This window comes from Anastrepha ludens, chromosome 5 (assembly GCF_028408465.1).
Source record: "Anastrepha ludens isolate Willacy chromosome 5, idAnaLude1.1, whole genome shotgun sequence".
In the NCBI taxonomy this organism is placed as follows: Eukaryota; Metazoa; Arthropoda; class Insecta; order Diptera; family Tephritidae; genus Anastrepha; species Anastrepha ludens.
In genome coordinates this window covers 101,402,535-101,421,002 of record NC_071501.1, presented here as the reverse complement: position 1 = coordinate 101,421,002, position 18,468 = coordinate 101,402,535, and the positions used below count along the sequence as shown (strand labels likewise).

The window sequence follows — 18,468 nt, the reverse complement described above, 5'->3', positions numbered from 1 at the left end:
ACTCACTGTATGTTTATGCGATTTCGTGTAATTCCCTCAAAGCTTGTTTTGATGCGAAAAATAATCGCTCATTTAGTATTTTAGTATTTATAAGCAAACGTTTAGCTGGTTTTTATTAAAAGTTAAAATAATTTAAGCTTAATTGATAATTGTGCACGCACACAGAGATAGAAACACACACGCACGCACACATGCGGCATACTGAAGTAACCGGAAGCTTTAATTCGCATTGCTGGCGGTTATGCACCGTTTGTGATTACACCAGAGTGGTGATGGGGGTTTTGAGCTATTTTCCTTACGTACATAGCAGACCGTTAGCAAAAAAAAAAACGTTTTGCGATAATTGAAAACGTTTTTTTTTCTGTTCCACAAACCGCCTCGTCCACCTCGTCCTCTCTGCCTGTTCTCTATATGTTTTGCTCGTAAGTCAGTTGACTATTTTTCACTGCTTGGCGTGTCTGATTTTTAAGGTAAACCGATAATCGTTCAGCCCGCAACACGCCACACACCACCAACCAAGTGCGCTTACGAACCGCACATTGCCGCCACGCTATGTTGTTTGTGGAACGGTGACGACAGACAGACACGACGGCCGACGGACATCCCCGCTGATCGGTAATATTTTTGCTATTATTGGCCGTAAATGTAAATCGAAAACGGTCGCTTTAAATTGAAATTGGGAAAGTTGTGAAACAAAATAAACTCCAAGCGCTTGCACTACAACTACAATTCGATTTGCGTTTTGCTACGTTTGCACAGAATAACACTTTGTACGTAAAAGTTTGAAATGAAAAAAAAAAAAAATTGTATTACATTTTTTTTTGCGGCACCATTGAATCAGCGGCGGTGGTGCTATTTGTGTCGGACAAGGCTGTCGCTTATTCGTTTGCGTCGCGCCGCGCTGCGCTTCATTCTACTTACGTGGTGCGCCGCGTTTCGCTTTTCTTTTTTCTTGCTGAACGCTTCTTTTACGTAAGCTGTTCAATAATTCAAATGCATTCTGTATTTGGATAGTTCGAACTGACTATTGGTCTGTGTGGTGACTGTCGCCAAAGGTGCTCACTTTACTGTTCACTGCACACGCGCGTTCATACTCCAAATTGCATCTTCAATGCGCGCGACTGCGGCGGCGGCGGCTCGATTGTGGGTGGAATGCAACTGCACCGAAATGCATAAGTGCGCGCGCATACATACATGAAGAGTGGAAGAGTGCATGTGAGTTTGTGTGTTCTTGTGGCCTCGCGCGCATTCAACGAAACGCACACGAGCTCCGCGTCCGCGTTAAAAATGGCAATGCAAATATATATGGGGCAATTTTCGTATAATAATGCAAGGAAAATGTGTTATTAAAATTGCACAAATTCAAATAAATAGAAAATAAGAGAGAAGTAAAAGAATTCAAATATTCACACACACACACACACACACATGTTTACATTCATACACATGTATGTGCTGTATACTTTAACCTTCTCCTTTTTTGTGCATCCATAATGAGGAATAATTGTGAGTTATACGCGCGCCACTTAATATGCGGCGCACAGTGGACAATGGCCGCTCTAAAAATTCGCATTTAAGGGATGCGGTTTTCGAAAGCAAAAATGAAGTTATTTAAATGTGAAAACCTTTACTTGTATATTAGGTTAGCTTTGGCGGAAAAATAAATTATTTGTACGCAGACTGTCTTGGTTAATCTTGGTAACCCGCTGTGGGGACCGCAAGTCGGCTACCGAGGTTACTAATATTAGAGCTGATTTATTAACTAACATAGAGTTTTAGAGTCACAAATCATCGTGTCGGTAAATGCATTTTTGTTCTCTCATTATTAAACTCGATATACATTTAAGGGCTAGTTGATATTCTCTATTTTGTAGCGAGATTCAAAGTGTTTGAGTTCAAATTCTAATTTTCACATAAATTATTCGCTCGTTGCTGAAGTTTCGTTATTGAACATTTTTCATTTGATGGCTGGTTGAGAAAACGAAAGGCATCAAAGGGCAGTTTGAAATAAGGAACTATTTATCGTCTCGGTTCCACGTACCATTCATACAGTTTCTTTACAGATGCGTCCAACATAGTGGAAGGAGTAGGAGCGGCTATATTTTGTCCGCAGTTTGATTTGAAAAAGTCTTTCACACACCCTAATTACTGCAGTTATTTCAAGCTGAAATCTATGTCGCAACAAAAGCAGCTGAATTTGCTCTGGAATTAACTGCTCTTAATGCTCGGACAAATATTTTCATTGATAACCAAGCGGCTATAGAATAATTATGGTTGTGGTTCGCTTGACGAGATTGAGCACATCAGACATTTATCCATTGATAATTGAGGAACTAGCTCTGGAAACCCAGTCGATATGGAAACACTTAACCTCGTACAAAACTGCCAAAATTATGCAAAGGACTTGGAATACGAAAACTACAAACTTTATTTTATTACTCTCTAGAAAAGCCTGCAACATATTGGTTAGAGTACTGAGCGAATACTGTCTTATTTCACATCATGCAGCCAAAATGGGATTTTAGGGGAACTTTGGAACACCTACTTTGCACTACTACCCTATTCTTTCTAGGAATCGATAAATGTGCCTAGGATCAACATATTTTTCATCCTTGAGGGATACTGCTGACAAAAGGCTAAACAGCTCGTTAAAACTCGCGAAGATGTGCATTACGATTTACATAAAATAATAATTCGACTTCAAATGCAAATCACTGGCAACACAATAAACCCGAGAGGTCTAAGTGGGATCTTTTTATAGATCAGTCAGTTCTTTGGCGGGATATAGATACGGGTCGTTTCGGCAACGTGGAACCGACTATCGTGGTTTCAGGTTTGTTCAAATCGGTAAAGACCTCGGCGAGCCTTTCAAAACTGAGCTAGGTTTTAGACAAAGCAATTATCTTTCATGTGACTCTTTAATCTGATGCTGGAAGGCATAATAGGAGTTGGAAATCTGAATAGCCATGACATAAGATCGCGCTGCTAGCGTACGTGGAGATGTAAACATCAGGGCCATCGATGGGGCACACTCAAGTTTGGAGAAGGAAGCAAAAGAGGTTGGTCTAGTGGTGAACGGGGATATAAAAAAGTAACTTCTGGTAATACATAAGAAATCTTCGCGCATTGGGGGAATACATAACTGTAGGCAGGTATAGATCCAAGGTTGTAAAATACTTTGTTTTACCATTATTAATAGTACGAATAATATGGAGATCAAATGAACGATAACTTATGACAACAGGTGTAACTTCGGGCTCGGCAGACAGCTGAGAAGCAGTTGAATATTTCGACGAACACAAACTAGGCTCTACAAAGCCCTCATCATCCGTTTTGTAGGATTTATCATTTGCACAGTTACAGTTGGTAGATAGATGGAATGCTTGAAGTAGCACTCTGGCACTCCCCAAGTAGCACCCTTTTGATACCATTATGAGCCCTCCACTAGGCAGATATCTACAGCCAAACAGAGTTCTTGATGTAATGGAGAAGATTGATGGGATATAGGTTAGTGCACTGTAGACTAGATGCCAAACACATAAGTTGTCCAATTTCCTTTTAACAACAGTTAGCGGGATACCGATGATCGAGTAAGAGGTCTCTGAGACCAATTTAGTCTACTTCCTGGCAAGCTAGTCAGCAATTTCATTTCCCTCAAACGATTTGATCTCCTCCTTACAAGAGTTTACTAGTTTGGTATTGACGTTAGAAATTAAAAAGTCACAACTCATTTGCTTAAAGTCAGCTTGGCTGAAACTTCCGTTTTGTAAAGCTAAATTTAAGTGAGCAGCATCGCGAAAAGAAAAATAGTTTTTAAAATATTAATAATTATATTTTAAATAAAAATAGCTCAGCGTATCCTGAGCACGAGTGTCAAAAACATGAGCTTCGTGTGGCAGCTAATTTGATAGGTTATCCCAATCGAAAGTTTACCACGCCTATAGTAACACCCATTATATGGATATTAAGTGTGATTTTATGAATTTCCATTAAAATAACGTTCTTTGTTCTTCTGCATCTAACTGCAAATTGGCCAAGTTGATTCCATTTAATGCATTGTGTAATGAGTAATGATTTTAATGCATCGATTATTAGAGAACATATTGATTTGTGGCAATGGTTTTAATGATGATTGCGACGGGCATGCCCATGGCTAATAGTCAGAACGCTTATCTCACGCAAAGTGTCAACTTTAATACATACGTCCAATTCAAATAAAAGCTCGACACCAAAGAGATCGTAAAATCTTTTATGACCTTACATTGATTTGATGGGCACAGTTATGAAGACACTTGCTTATGCACTTATGCTTGCAAGTGCTCACTTAAAATCGGGTGGGCTGCAAGGAATGTGGATTTGCGCTCGTATGCATGAGTGAATGTGCATATGGATCTGTATGCGAGTGCCAATTCATTTGATGTGAACTTGAATAAAAAGGCTGAGACCACCTGTAAGCAATAATTTACCAATTTACAGAAATTTTACACTACGAATCCATGAGAAGCGCTATAAATTGTGGTCGTGAAGTACGTGAATATGTAGATTAACATAATATAGGGAGTATAAAGTAAGGTACTTTGATGCGCACTTCCTAAATCCATTACTGCAGAGCAAATTTAGCTAATGCCAATACTCATCCAAAAGCTGATTTGCTAATTTCGAGCTTAGTTGCAAGTATTTGCATTGTCAGCAGTTAGCGAATAAAAAAATTGAGGTTTCGTAATGATGCGCTTAGAAATCTGTCATAAATCATGTCGATCTTAGAAGAAGTGTAGCTTACTAGATGGGCAGCAAAGGTTCATTGTGATTGTAGTATTTAGGTAGATAAGTAGATAGAAGTGGTAGCCGGCCTCGAAACCAGCTCACTAAACAGTTTACCTGCTACTCCTCGTTAAACCATATCATTTTAAGTGCAAACCCATTGATCTATCATTCACAAACGATGAGCCAAAGTATCTAAACTTAGTGGCATACCATGCAGGACAGTAATAGAGAAGGTGTTCAACGGGCTCTTCCTCCCCCCCATTCTTGCAGCTTTTACAATAGTTGAAATGAGGTACATTCGATCTTTGAGCATGCCGATCTGGGAGATAATGACCTGTGATCAAAACAACTAATATAGAGACGATTTTCCTTGACCGTTTAACTGCCTGACATCCCATATGGTCCAAATTCTTTTTGTAGCGTTAGATGTCAGACTATCTCGCATTAGCTTAAGTTACCATTGTGTTTGAACCAGGCAGTTTGTAGGTTGAGAGTGGCATACCTATTATCTCTATACCAAGAGGGAGGCGAGTGGTAGTGCCTTCTCTCGCTAATTTGTCCGCCTTCCAATTCCCTTATATGCCACTATGTCCTCGCACCCATATCAAATGGATGCGGAAATATTCCGCAGTCTCGTTAAGAGATGTCCGGCATTCGCGAACAATGATGGAATTAGTCACAATTTCGCCAAGAGATTTAGGCGCCGCTTGGCTATCAGAATAAATATAGGTTTCTCTAAAGGCTGTCATAATCAGATAGCTACCTAATTAGCCTCATCGAAATTAGAAGATGGTAGAACTGGGACGGGAATCAATGGTCCTAAATTCCGATGGGTCTCCACCCAACAATCTTCCATCGAGATGTGTGTGAGGGAGAGGCACTCACATTTACATACTTTCAGATAATCAGGCGGCTTTGAAAGCTTTTCTATCAATTACACTCACCTCAAAAATGGTACATGTTTGCCTGAATCTGCTTTAAATGTTAGGGAACTTCAACACATTGTTACTAGGTTGGGTCCCTGAACACGAAGGACACAAGGGAAATGAAATATCGGACCGTCTAGCTGAAAAGGGGACAAACATGCCCTTAATTTGGTCTGTGGACTTACAAAGGGGCACATCACCGAACTTCTCATCAGGTCGAAGGAGAAGAAGTTCATTGAATACTGGCGACATTCTATCGGTCAGCGACAAGCGAAACAATTCCTAACGTCGGACAAAAGAATTTCGGATAAGGTACTTTCACACAGCCGAGTAGACATACAACTTTCAACTGGTACTTTACAGGCCACAGCCTGATTTACTACTTACATAAAATTGGGTGTGGATGTGGAATTGGAAATGGACATTGAAAATTCAGAACACATTTTATGTAAATGTCTTGCACTAGGAAGAAAATGGCTAGACCACCTTGGTGGTACTGCCGTGCTTCCATATAAATTATGGAACAATAAACCCCAGAATTAGCTAAAATTTTTAAAAAGCCACAAAATATAGGTTACCTCAGCAGGCTTTGCAAAATAGATCTATTTTGGACGCAGTGCGCAGTAGCCTAATAATACTAATAACCCTTTGCCTTAAAACGACGTGTGGGAGACGTGATCCTACTTCAAAAGTGAAAAGCTCGTATCAGAGACGTGATGACTTGTTCTGGCCAAGACTGAGAACCTCGTATCAAATACGAGTTTGCACGAAAAGGTCTTTCTTCAAAAGTGACATACGCAATCGTCGCTCGATTCATAAGGCAAGAGGTTAATGGCTAGAGTTTCCGTCTGAGATACGTTACAGTGATTAGGAAGACCTACCCAAGCGCTTACTTTTGGCTTCTTACAGTAGACGCCAAATCCAACCATATTACCATATTGTTAAACTCTGATCCATCAGTAAAGAGCCATAAACAGGTTTTCCGACCAGGTACATTACCAACTCACTTACGTCTGTTAGGAATTCTAGTAGTAAATGACCTATTAGAATATGGTTCATCCAAGCAATAGTCAACAGGATTAGTTGGACCTAGATCGAGTGTTATGGCTGTGTGTTTAACATTTAAATCGCGCCATCGAAAAGTGTATTTAGAGCAGTAGAAGGTGCGGTTCTAAGAGCGCCGCTGATACATATAAGCGCCATACATTGAACTCTCTGAAGCCTGTTTCTAATCGTTTTCTTGTAGTATCTATCCCCTCTCAAAGATAACTTTTGATTGTTTTTAAATACATTTTTTTTAATAGCAGCAAAAATAGAAAAATTAGTTCTTAACAATAAACAAATTCTTAAAGAAAAATGTTTAGCAAAACTCATTTAAAAAAATTGAAAGGAAAGTTTTAATATAACTTAATCTGGAAAACTTGATTAAGATATAATAAAAAAAAGTATTTTTATTTTATGAAAACTCCACAGTAATGCTCAGCAAGGATTACCGCAGTCCTATATTTTATTAGGCTTAAACGAATGCGATATTTTGGCAGATCCAGTCAGCTTTTCCGACAGTGTTATGATTAAACTGTCAAGTTCTTCAAATACACCCTTTATTGGGTACCTGACCGAGCTCCTATTCCTATTTGTTGAGGATTTCCACAGAGAGAGGAACCTGCGGATGACGACTCGGAGCGGCAGATGGTTTTTTATGGGGCGTTCTTTCATGGCAAAAATACACTCGAAGGTTTGACATTGCCTACCGAGGGGCGATCACTATTAGAAACACCTTTTTCTATCATTTTGCGTTTCACTTTCGAATGAGAGTCACGCACCAATTTATTTGGCTACGGCAGCTGCTATGAACGTGCTGCTTCATTTGCTGTGGGCTAATAGATCTGTTTAGCAAGTAATCGCTATTCTGCTCAAAAAAATGTGGCCAGATCGGCGTGTTGACTTTAGTCAGTAGAAGTAAGCAAGAGCTAGTAACGAGCTAATTTGAGAGCGGTGTAGTGAGTTTTTAATATTTATTGCTATACAAAAAGTTGTTGTTTTATTAATCTGAGTTCCATGGTTCTGGTATTTACTTATTTGCGCTCGATTACTCAGGTGGAATTTTGCAGCTGTGTAAAAACTTTTCCATTACTTGGCCGACTTTTAAAGTAAGCAGAAATCACCTTCAAACCTTTTATACTTTACGCCTTTTCATACTTTTATGTTTTTATCGAAAATTTTGGCATTTCTTGGCATAAACTTATAAAATTTTCAGTTCGTCATCATCATAGCATGGCAGTTGGGGGGGACCCATTGTTTTCATTACAATTCGCCTCCATGTCGCTCGGCCTTCAGCTTTTCTTTGACATCAGATATGCCCATAGTTCTTATGACTTCCGCATTTCTTTTCTATTCGAATCTCTTCTTCTTTACTAATTCTTTTTTTATTGAGTTGAAAAACTCATCTCGTCCAAAAGATGAAATTAACTGGTGACAATTTTCGTGCGATAATTTGTCACGGTTTTCGATGTGACTTATTGAGACAGCAGTGCATTGACCAACTTGCCTCGCCTTTTGGCGTTGAAGTACCATTGGTATGAAACACTGGTACGATCGTCGATCTTTGCTCGATTAATTTCGTGAAGGCTGTCCAAAAACTGTTGTTGTGCCAGGAACAATCGATGCTGTGCGTCAATTGATAACGCAAGTTTGTCATGTCACGCCATCTATCGCCAGATAGACACATCTCTAGGCATTAGTGAGACAAACATACCTTCAATAATGCATTAAAATTTGGTCGCCAAGCGGACTTGTTCCCGTTGGATACCGCATAATTTGTTAGGTATGTTGACGAAATGGTTGAAGTGTCACACTGCCACTTCAGAAGTAGCACTAAAGCGCTGTTTTGATACCATTACGAGACCTCCAACAGGCAGATATCTACAGCTAGCCAGAGCTGTTGATGTAATGGGGAAAATTGATTGAATTTAGGTTGACGCACTGCCCCAGGCTGTCGAAGAAAGGATCACCCAGTGACCTTAATCGTTTAGTTGCCAAACCCGGATATTTACATAATTTGACAATCGTTCAAAAAAGAACTCGTGCCGATCGGCGCAAAGAAATGTTGAAGAAATTTAGTCGCGGTAGTTCAAAGCACGTCTTTGAAAAATCTTGGATCTACGCATATAATAACCGGAAACAGAACAGAAACGATCGGTTAATCGCAGAAAAAGCACCTGAAATCAAATGGTCGCTAGTTTCGGAAGAGTTCTCAAAATCAAAGAAAATCATCGGCACACACAAGAGAGCTTTTGATCAAAAGATTGAATTATTGGATTATACGCCTTACAGCACTGCTTTGGCCCTTAAATATTTCGTTTTTTGCCGAACATCTAAAATAAAATGCGAGGTCAACGTTACTCAACGTCTGAAGAAGCTGTTGAATCTTTTAACAGCTCGTTTTGGAGGTATCCACTTTTGAGTAGAAGATCTGCTTTGTAAGTTGGTTCAAGCGTATGCAGAAGTGTGTTGAGTTCCAAGGAGAATATTTTGAAAACAGAAAAAATCCCATTTTATTATTATTTTACTGTGATTTCATTATTGGGCGAAAACATAAAAGCCAGTCTCGTATTAAGTTGTAAACAATAACAATTTGGATCTCAATTAAGTCGATCTGCTGCCGAAGACGTCTCTAAGATCGTTACAGATCACGGATCACAGTTCTAAGCGCATGCATCTGAAACAAAACAAAAATCCGCCACATGGGTCTTTCACACCTAACCAAAACTAAACAGAAATTTTTCACACTCGAAGCACTTGCTGCTTGTTAGGAGAAAAATGTTATAAGGCGTTAGGTCAATAAAGCGAAGTAAGCGGTCAATTCTGAGTATTATTATATGTTACCAGAGCGCCGGTTTTGAGTGCTTAGTGCCTAATGATCAAAGTGTTGGTCTGAGTGTTTGAAAAAAATGGACGGATAATTATCCTCCTCGAACAGAGTTCGGACACATCAACTCAAATAACTATTTGACTGATCAAAATGAAAGAATGGTTGAATGAATAATAGCCGCACCAGAATGTCCCAGTTTTCGTACAAAACGCAGAAGGTTGTCTTAATGAAGATTGGAGGTACTTTTTCCAATAGGGTTTTTTTCCGTATTCATGGACATTTCCTCATGGAAAGGCTTCAACAACGTTTACAAATTGTACAACTGTATTACGAAAATTGATGCTCTGTGAAAAGTGTTCATCGCGGGGTCAGGCCAAATTTTGGTGTCTATAATCGTCCTACCGCACGCCCTATTCGGCAAACCATCGGCAAAATTGAGAGTAATTTTATGGTATTGGATGATACTCTTCCGATTAGAGCACGTACAGCTCGAAGTGAAGAGAATATTGCGGCTGTAAATATAAAGCAAATAATTTCAGTCGTTGGGCTCTTGAAAAACTCGGCGAAGATTCATATTTTGGGACGTGAATTTTGTTTGGCGTTGAGGCCCATTTTTGGCTTAATGGCTTGGTCAATAAGCAAAATTGCCGTATTTAGGGTGAAGAGCAACCCAAAGCCATTTAAGAACAGCCATTATATCTATTGAAAACAACCGTTTGGTGCGGCCTATGAGCTGGAGGAATCATTGGTCCATATTTCTTTAAAGACGAGGCTGGCGCCATAATAATAGTGAATAGCGCACGCTATCGCGCTATGATAAACGACTTTTTGATGCCGGAAGTTGAAGCTTTTGATCTCCACAATAATAGTTCCAACAAGACGGCGTTGCTTGCCATACAGCCCGTGAAACAAAGGATATACTGCGCCATCGTTTCGGTGAGCAATTAATCGGACCAGTAGATTGGCCACCAAGATTGTGAAATAACACCTTGTGTCTTTGAGATGTGGGGGTATATAAAGTCTAAATACTTTGTGGGTAAACCAGCTTCGATTGAGGCATTGGAAGACAACATTACTAAAGTTTTTCACGTGATACCGACAGAAATCCTCCAGCGAGTCATTCAAAATTGATGTTTACGGATAGTGGCAGAATTACGGTGCAGTTGCGACCAACATTTGAAAAGGATTATCTTTAAAAAATAAATGTCATGCATGGCTGTACACAAAAATAATAGAGACTGTGCAATCAATTTGAATTTTCGTGATTTAATTTCAATTTAAAATCTAACACCTCTAAATTGATCACCCTTTACAAGAAAATCAGTTGTTTTGCAATGTAAGATGCCTAAATTGTTGTTGCGGCGGACTTGCCGTAAGGCCAAAGGAGAGATTTGGCCGTCTTTTAATCATTCCTACAAATTGTGTCGCACGAATATGACACTCCACATATACAAATACTGACAATCAATTCAGTTGTCATTCAAATGCAGTGCCGAAACGGACTCATTCTGAAAGATAGAGGCCGCTAGCCATGCAGCGCCAAAAAGCGTCAGCGGCTTGCAAATCAAAGATAATCTTGACAGCAGGAAAAGCCATTCAAAAGCATTCGAACGTTCATGTTTTTGCAGGTTTCTCAAGTGGAATGGTTTAAATGCTTTTAGAAATGGGTCGAACTCTTATTTATGAATGGATCCGAAGGCAGAATATTTTGAAAGACGAGAATGACATTTTCAATAAAAAATATTTCTCCTTATTAAATAAGTATTAGGCTCACGGTATACATAAATAGTGCTCCTCTTACTACAAACAGCCATTTGCTTATAAGTGCGATTTCGCCTACGTCTATTTATATTTGAATGCTAATTGGTAAGAAACTCTTTCATGTAACTGTCCATTTGAAGATGACATATCATTTCACTATGCACAATTTATTCTCTCCACCTACACAGTGTGACAAGTGGTTTTTTGGTTTTGTTCTTTTGTTTCGTTTTAAATTCCAGTTATTGTAGAAGGAAATGCTGAAGTGACTGTCTAACACTTACCTTTGGCGCTTTAACGGTGATGCTGGTTTTGTAGTGCTCTTGTTGTTACTGTTACTGTTATTGTTGTGAATTTGAGCAGCATGGACTTTCGGCTACATCGGCCAACCAACTGTAACATCGACGTGTTATTCGTTGTATTGGTCAGCACCAATTGGAAATGCACTCGAGTGCCGTATCTGCCGATTAAATTGCAAATGAGCAACGGAATCATGCGGTTTCAGCAAGCGTACGAAAGCCGAAAGTGCATGTTTGTGTTTGTGTGTGCGTGTGTGGCTGTATGTAGGGACCGTTTAAGCTCGTACACCAGGTCGCATAAGTTTCCCGCATCTAAAACGAGACTGCTTGCAATTAATTGCACAACGGACACCCAATATAATTGCAAACGGAACGGATATCCGCTGCCCGGTCGCGCGTCAGATAAACACGCTTGTACATAGAGACGGGCAGACAACAGATAGGTTGTTGGTTCGTTGTTGGTTGGTTGGCTGTAAGGCTGCTCCACAGCCAGTTGGTCAGGCAGGAAGAAATCACAAATCACAATTCAAATGATCAGCAGAGTCTCGTTTCTTTTCTTTTTCTGCTTTATTTTGTTTCTGCCTCTTCTGCTTCTTCTTCTTTATTTGTGCACTTGTGGGCAGCTTGTGTGCAACCGTTATTTTAAATGGCTGCCGCTAGCAAAGCGCTGTAGTGCGTTATTGTTGTTGTTGTTGTGCTGCTACTTGATTGCATCCTTTATTGCGCTGCTCGGCGCTGTTGTTGTAAAGCGTGTGAGCGCGCAGGCGCGCACTGGGACACTTCCTCCTTCAGCCGTCGGCGCACCAACGGATGTTGTTTACTGTGCACAGCACAGAGATGTTGCACTTTACAGTTATTTTTTATTGCAGCTTTTCTTGTCGTTTTGTTAATACAAGCAATTTTATCGTTTTTGTAGTTTGTGCTATTTTTTCTTTTCTTTATTGTTTCACTTTATGTTGTTTTGTTTTTGTTGCGCCTGTGGCAGTTTGTTGCTGCTTTTGTATCACTCTAGTTGACAATTTTGTACTCTATTGTTGTTGTTTTAAAGTCCGATTTGTTGTTGTTGATTTGAAACTGTTGCTGATGGCGCTCAGTTTGCCGTTTTGCATGCTGTCTCATCGAGTAGTGACAATTCTTCGTGTTGTCTAACGGTTGGCACTTCCGATGGCTTCGCACACACGTACTTTTGCATGTGTTTGAGGTGGACAATTGCACGCCAATAAATGTAACAGCTCTCGGGCATAGGTACGAAGCATTGACTGATGGCGGAAAGTGTAAACCTATTTTCAAATTGAAAGTATTTGCTGTTTTAGTTGTGGTGGTTCCGGTAAGCCACTTGCAGTTATGTATTTGTTGCTTTGTGGAGAATAAAAGTTCCGATAAACGAAGAGAGGGATTAAGTTTTTGAGCACTAAGTTAATTGGGCGAGGCCAGATTAGATGTTTTGGAGCATTTATGCAATTAAGTTCTATGGGACATTTTTTTGTATTGTTTTTTCTTTGTTACTGAAATATTTGAAAAATAATTAGTATGCGTTCTAAGTTGCTCGAATCGTCAGGGAAAGCAATAGAAAAATATTTTGTTGAAAAAAAAATAAATTTTTTTCGGATATTTTTATTACACTGACAACGTCAAAATATTGGCATAGTTGAAAAATCCCTTTAAATAGTTAAGTTATTCAGTTGGTAAAGGTGCCTGCATTCTAAGCACGGATAACTATATCTGACCTAAATTAATAGGTCTATTTATAAGTTCGTGCGGTTTTACAACAGATGGCGTAACTTGATTATTATTCCATCGATCCACATTTCCAAACATTCATTGGAGAGCTACTGTCGTAAGGCACAAACGTCAGTATAAGTTTTTTATTTGAAGCGTAAACAACAATATTTTTACCACACTTGAAAATATCGAATTTCGTGCCAAATAATGTGTTTTTGCGGGGAATTCTTCTTCATTATTTTAATATGAAGAAAAAAGCAGCCGAAAGTCATCGTATCTTGGTGGAAGTTTATGGTGAGCATGCTCTATCTGAGCGAACGTGCCAGAAGTGGTTTGCACGCTTTAAAAGTGGTGATTTTGGCTTGGAAGACGAAGAACGCGAGGGTGCGCCGCCAAAGTTCATGGATACCGAATTGGAGGAATTGCTCGATCAAGATCCGGCTCAAACGCAAGAAGAGGTTGCAAAAACTTTGGGAGTTGATCAATCAACCATTTCCAAACGTTTAAAAGCCATGGGAATGATCCGAAAGGTAGGCCATTGGGTGCCGTATGAATTGAAGCCAAGAGACGTTGAACGCCGTTTTATGGCATGCGAACAACTGCTTCAACGGCACAAAAGAAAGGGTTTTTTGCATCGAATTGTGACTGGCGATGAAAAGTGGGTCCATTACGACAATCCAAAACGTCGGGCAACGTATGAATACCCTGGCCATGCTTCAACATCGACGTCGGCGCAGAATATTCATGGCCTGAAGGTTATGCTGTGTATCTGGTGGGACCAGCTGGGTGTTGTGTATTATGAGCTACTGAAACCGAATGAAACGATTACGGGGGATGTCTACCGACGACAATTGATGCGTTTGAGCCGAGCACTGCGAGAAAAACGGCCGCAATACGCCGATAGACACGACAAAGTTATTTTGCAACATGACAATGCTCGGCCACATGTTGCACAAGTGGTCAAAACATACTTAGAAACGCTCAAATGGGATGTCCTACCCCACCCGCCGTATAGTCCAGACCTTGCGCCATCCGATTACTATCTCTTCCGATCGATGCAACATGGCCTGGCTGACCAGCACTTCCGTAATTACGATGAAGTCAAAAAATGGATCGATTCGTGGATTGCGGCAAAACCGACCGAATTTTTCACAAAGGGAATCCGTGAATTGCCAGAAAGATGGGAAAAAGTAGTAGTAAGCGATGGACAATATTTTGAATATTAAATTTGTAACCATTTTACGTCAATAAAGTTTCAAATTTCGAAAAAAAACCGCACGAACTTATTCATAGTCCTATTTAAAATGCAGAAGCAGGTAAGCAACTGTGTGTCGGTGAAAGGGCATTACAGAGCGAAGTCAGAAGCACTTGAAATTAATTTTGCACGCCAATAGTTATAGTACTTTATTTGAGTTTATTAATTTCACATAATTTCTTTTTGTTAATTGTGATAATCTTTGTGTTAAAAACCATACATTATTTCATTTCAACTGATCTTCGTTCCATCACTTATATTATTCTAATTTCATTTACACTCTCTATTCCACAAAAAACCGAACTTTTTCGAAAAAAGCGCCATCTTTAGGAACATTTGTGAATTCGTTAATGCTGTGAAATTAGTAGGGTATGCGAATGTAAATAATTTCAGTTATTGCATCAGCTTTGCTAGCGTGTCTTTTACAGAAGCTGGAAAATATGTTTAAAAAAAGCGGCAATTCGTTCATATACATGAATTACTCGCAGAAATCATCGAAAAGTGCGTGATTTCGTTAGAAATATTAAGAAGTCGTTTGTAAAATGGAATTAAGAAGTCCACAAAAAATTGTAATATATATCATAGTTTTATTGAGTTTTAAAATAAAGTTTTAAATAACTTTGTAAGCGCAATTTTCGCCAAGCTGACAGACGACAATAATGCACTATTTGATGCTCTGACAAAAAGGCAAACTATTTCGTTGCATAATTCGTCGTCTTGCATTTGATTTAACTATGCACTAAACTGCATTTGGCGATGAAGCGGAGGGGTCGTCAATTAATTGCAGCCTTTTAAGTCACTGTGATTGCCATCCTAAAAGGGATAACAGATAGCTTGTTTGATAACGTTGAAATGTGACTCGAAAACTGGGATACGAAGCACATGGCGTATATTCACTCATATATTCATTATTAAACAAATTTTGTCTTCTTTTTCAATAAAACGTGAGGAATTTTTTGGAATAGAGTGTTTAATGAAAAAAAACTTGAGTTCAAGAAATTAAATTACACATGTTAAGTGATCTTTTACATATAAACTTATTTAATATAATTTAATTTTTTAAATTTAATTTAGTTTTAAGTATTTAGTAACCTAAAATACTTTTAGTTTTTTTTTATTTTAAATTAACTTAAGTAATTTCAATTTATTTAGTTTGACTTAACCATATTTTGAATAGTTGAAATTAATTTTTGTATTATTGTAATTTAATTTTCTACCATATATATAATTTACTTTATTTGGCTTTTAGTTTAGTAATTTAGTGTAATGTAACTAAATTTAACTTTATTTGTTTTTATGTAGTTCAAATTAATTTATTTTGTTTGATTTAATTTATGTAATTACATTTGATTTAATTTAATATATTTAAATTTAAATAAATTTAATTTTAATCAATTCAATTTAATTTAATTTAGATTAATTCAATTTTGACCAAATAAAATTTAATTTGATTTAAAGCCTTTCAATTTAAATAAACTTGTTTTAATGCCATTTCATTCAGTTTAATTATATTTAGTTTTAATTAGTGTCGATTAATTTAATTTGGTTTAACTAAATATGAATTCATTTAAATGAATTTAATTAAGATTAATTTAATTTTGCCCTATTCAATTTAATTTGATTTAATTTCATTCAATTTAATTATATTTAATTTTAATTAATGTCGATTAATTTAATTTTGCCTAATTCAACTTAAAATCTTTCAATTAAAATATACTTGATTTAATTATATTCATTCAATTTAATTATATTTAATTTTAATTAATGCCGATTAATTTATTTTGCCTAATTCAATTCCATCTGATTTTATTAGGTTTAACCAAATACGCGTTCATTTAAATTAATTTAATTTGTTTCAATTTAATTAAACTTGTTTAAATAATATCTTTAAATTAAACAATATTTAATTTTAATTCATTTAAGTTAATTTCATTTTCGTTCAGATTAATTTGATTTAATACGTTTTCTTTCAATATAATTTGAATTAATTCAATTTGGAATATTAGTTTACTTTAATTTAATAATTAATATAAAATGTTTTACTTGAGTTTAACATAATTCTGATTAATTTAAGAAATTTGATTAATTTCAATGCAAGTAAATTAATTTAATTTAATTTAATAATTTAATTTTATTTAATTTTGTTTAAATAGATAGAATTTAATTTAAATGATTTAATTTCTTGTAATTTAATTGAAATTAATTACATATAATTTGAATTAGTTTATTTTAATTTAATTTAGTCGAGATTAATTAAGTTTAGTTGAGTTTAAGCTAACTTGATTTACATATTTTAATTTTTTTAAATTTAATTCAATCTAATTTAGTTGCAATAATAATGCGTTTTAATTTTATTGAATTATTGTTAATATAAATATTATATTAGTTTGATTTTGCTAATAGTTTTCCGCGTCTTCCAGCGAAAACAATTTCAATTAATTTACTAGGCTGTATGCATATTGAATATTTATTTTCTCCGCAGTCACTCGTTTAAATAATTTTTCCACTTGTTTTCATTTATTTACCGCATAAAATGTTAACGTCTCAATTTTCTCGAGTGATATTATAAGTATACGAGTACTTCAATTTGTTTACATTTATCACTGCGAACAATTACTAGCCACTGCTGCCATAAAACTTCCGCAATGATTCGATTTAAATGCAGCATTAAGATTCATTTAGTCACAATATCCATTAACGCAATTACTTTCTGCATATAATGTGATTGCTTTTTATTTAAATGGTCTCCAGCTTTTATTATTTAATTTTCTAAAATCAGCTACAATAATTTCTAGCTATTCGATGCCGTTATTTCATTATAATTGTGTTAGTTTTTTTTTTCATCATACCATAAGTGGAGCATAAATTAGGTCATTTTCAAATTCTTATGTACATGTGTATGTGTGTGTATTTAACTAATTTTCTTTTCACACAAAATTTGGTAGTAAATGGAAAAAGAAGGCAAAATCTTATCCGACCGACTGCGCCCAAAAACTCATCAGAGCGCACACGGACGTCGGACTGTGGACCAAAAATCGCAGACTATGCGAATTGATTGCGGACGACACCACCAAGTGTCCGTTAGTCGGGTAATACAACACCACGGTGATGTTCGCGCGCGCGCACACTCATGCTCGTCGAATTCGAGATCGCACAACACTCACTCAACACACCGCACACATTGAATTCGTTCGATTTTGGTCCTGCGCACCACCGGACATTGCGACAAAACACAACCGTAAAGTAAGAGATCGTCTTGCTGACTGGATGACGCGCGCATATAATCCATAGCCGACGTACATTTCCTTCAACTCATCGCAAAACGCTACGACGACAACGCTTCACTTCAAGCTGAAGCTGAAACTGAAGCTTAAGTTGAAGCGGCAGAGATGCTTCAGTTCAGACGCGACGATCGAGGTGAGCGCGACGAACTTGCTCTGCATTCATAAAACAAGTCTGCAACAATAACAAAACAAATGCATAGACAAACACACATACACACACACACACACTTTGCTATGTTATGGCTAACGACAGTAACGGCTTTTAAGAAGAAGAAGCAATATGGGCAGCAAGAAATAGATCCACACATTGAAGAAATGTAACAATTGCCAATCGAGTAATCGCTGCCGCTGCCACTGCTACCGCCACCACCACCGCCACCGCCTCGATAGCCGTCACCGAGCGGATGGGCGACTATTAAAATTTACTCTAATTCAGCCGACCGATGACGTGAACGTCGCATACCACAATGTAACGAACGACCACATCGATTACGATGAAGCCGAGGAGCTCAGTTAGCTGAGCTGAGCTGAGGAACGCGCGCTACTCAGCACAACTGCGGTCGGCGCGCAAAGTCGTTGCAGTCGTTCG

The 18,468-nt window shown here is 37.7% G+C and overlaps 1 protein-coding gene across 4 annotated transcripts in view; it reads right to left on the bottom strand.

Annotated features, from left to right (window-relative positions):
• LOC128863673 (uncharacterized) overlaps nt 1–18,180 on the bottom strand; it is an 80,041-nt gene extending 61,861 nt beyond the window's left edge. Inside the window, exons 1-2 of one of the 4 annotated variants that reach the window (XM_054102949.1) lie at nt 17,121–18,180; nt 11,604–13,123 (exon numbers count right to left, since the gene is read on the bottom strand). The gene's annotated coding sequence lies outside the window, so the exon portion shown is untranslated. The remainder of the gene's footprint in view (nt 1–11,603; nt 13,124–17,120) is intronic. The other 3 variants (XM_054102951.1, XM_054102950.1, XM_054102952.1) reach the window with 3 other exon arrangements.
• Nucleotides 18,181–18,468: the final 288 nt, after the last annotated feature.